This window comes from Schistocerca gregaria, unplaced genomic scaffold (assembly GCF_023897955.1).
Source record: "Schistocerca gregaria isolate iqSchGreg1 unplaced genomic scaffold, iqSchGreg1.2 ptg000049l, whole genome shotgun sequence".
Lineage (NCBI taxonomy): Eukaryota > Metazoa > Arthropoda > Insecta > Orthoptera > Acrididae > Schistocerca > Schistocerca gregaria.
Genome location: NW_026061705.1, coordinates 1,754,584 through 1,756,859, shown reverse-complemented (window position 1 = coordinate 1,756,859; position 2,276 = coordinate 1,754,584). Strand labels below are relative to the sequence as shown.

The following is a 2,276-nucleotide window of genomic DNA, read 5'->3' as shown; positions in this document are numbered from 1 at the left end:
TCCTCGGCCTGTTTGCCGGCTAAGTCGAAGAAGAAGCCGGGTGTCTCGGAGAGAAGGAAATTCACCCCCAGATCCGGCTCCACGTTTCTGAAAATGGTTCATTATGAAAGCATTATGAAAGCATATCTGACAATTCGTATTCGGCTAATCTGTTACAATTTTTAAAAACTACGTGTTTCACTGGTTTTTAACTTCGAGCATAAGGGGATGAAAATTTTAATGAAATATTTATTGCGTTATATTAAAATATTTTAAATCTGCATCTACGAAAACCGGTATTTCACTTCTCAATTAGATATAAAGAAATATGCGTTATACAAGCAAGAATACAAACGGCTTGATTAACAAAAACCTTGGACCCCAGCTGTCAGCATTGCTTTTTGGTCATTCAGCAAAAGACCATGCTTCAACGGCGTTAAGTTTAGAAAAGTTTAGAAAGTGTTGCAGTTTATAAAAGACATAAAAAAACGATTAAAGAAAAAATGCTTTGCAGACCATGAACGGTCTAAGTAAGTAAAGAAGCGGATGATAAGCTAGCTCTTTATGCAAATAAGTTGGTCAGTTTAAGTTCCGAGACATGTCATGCAGCAGGAACGGAATCCTATAGTTGCTACGATTGGCTAAAGGAAAAGTTTTGCAGAATCACGCGAAATCACTTCTGCAAGTGGCTGAGAATCTCGTAATGAATAAAAATTCTGTACTGAGAATTCCAAGGTGGGAGAGGCGAGATTCCTCCCCCCCCCCCCCCCCTTCCCCCTTCTCAGAATCCTATCCTTCTTTACCTACAGCAAAAAATAAATAAATAAATAAAACTAGAGAAATTTCTACTGTGAAACTATTTGCATACAAGAGAACGGCCATTAAAATTTAACTCTTCAAAGTTTTAAGCCCTGGCCCGTACGAAAATTCAATTTCTTTGTAGTTGCATTTTTTAAAGGTGTACTTGTCTAGACTCCTGGAACGGAAAGGTTTTTTTTTTTTAATCCGTGCTTTACAAAAGTTTCTACAGTCCATTGTTTGAAGCAGTGTAACGGCTGCCATGAGCCGCGCGGGGTACCCGCCATGTGTCCAACGCCTTGTCACGGTTCGCGCGGCTCCCCCCGTTGGAGGTTCGAGTCCTCCCTCGGGCATGGTTGTGTGTGTGTTGTCCTTAGCATAAGTTACTGTAAGTAGTGTGCAAACATACGGATTGATGGTTCAAATGGCTCTGAGCACTTTGGGACTTAACATCTGAGGTCATCAGTTTCCTAGAACTTAGAACGACTTAAACGTAACTAAATTAAGGACATCACACACATCCATGCTCGAGGCAGGATTTGAACCTGCGACCGTAGCGGTCGCGTGGCTCCCGACTGAAGTGCCTACAACCGCTCGGCCACATCGGCCGGTCTATCATGTATTCTAGAAGAGCTGCAAGGTCGTCAGTGGCGCCTGTTCTTTCTAGAACAGTTACTATCTTCATATCTATGGTTAAACGTCACCCAGCCATTGACCTTCGTCTGTGCGAATGCGCACAGGCTACCGGAAATCTTACGGGAATCGTCACCTTAGTGTGAGCCAGTAATGAGTGGATGGACAAATACCTAATAAGTACATTACGTAATCGGATTGTGGGCGGTTCGGGGTGTGAGTCTCACGGGAAGCGTGCGAGGGATAAATTCCTGCAGTCGTGCTGTTCATTTGTGCCCTCGATAGCTCAGATGGATTGAGCGTCTGCCTTGTAAGCAGGAGATCCTGGGTTCGAGTCCCAGTAGCGGCACACTTTTCAGCTGTCCCCATCGAAGTATATCAACAACACCTGTCGGCAGCTGAGGGTTTCAATTAATTATCAGTTGTGTAGGTGATTCGATGAACCCTTTGCCAGGCACTTAAATGTGTTTTGCAGGGTATCCATATAGATGTAGATGATAACTCGTCCCGTGTCGCACGTGCTCAAAAGGATTCATACTGCAGAATGCATGCAAACATACTCACCGAAAATACGGACGAATATCAAGTGCAGGCTGCCGAGTGCTGCATATCCAGCTTAGACAGATCGGCTTCTCCTGCCAAGAAGAACAGGAAGTTGCTGTCTAGGAACAATCAGAGGTAGAGGAAGGGCTGATAAATACTCCTTGAATTGCAGACTAAACGTAAATAACGAAAATACATTTTTGGTAAAAATTGGTCAAAACATAATCGTTTGCCCTCCGTATTGGATTAGCTGTTTTGAATATTGAAAATCTGACTTCAGATTCGTTTTCAGCGACATTAAGAATATATGTGTAACACTCAGT

The 2,276-nt window shown here is 42.9% G+C and overlaps 1 non-coding gene across 1 annotated transcript; it reads left to right on the top strand.

Moving 5' to 3' along the window:
- The first annotated feature begins 1,684 nt into the window (after positions 1 to 1,684).
- Positions 1,685 to 1,759, top strand: Trnat-ugu (transfer RNA threonine (anticodon UGU)). The gene has a single exon. It is a non-coding gene; the product is annotated as a tRNA-Thr (tRNA).
- The last annotated feature ends 517 nt before the right edge of the window (positions 1,760 to 2,276 follow it).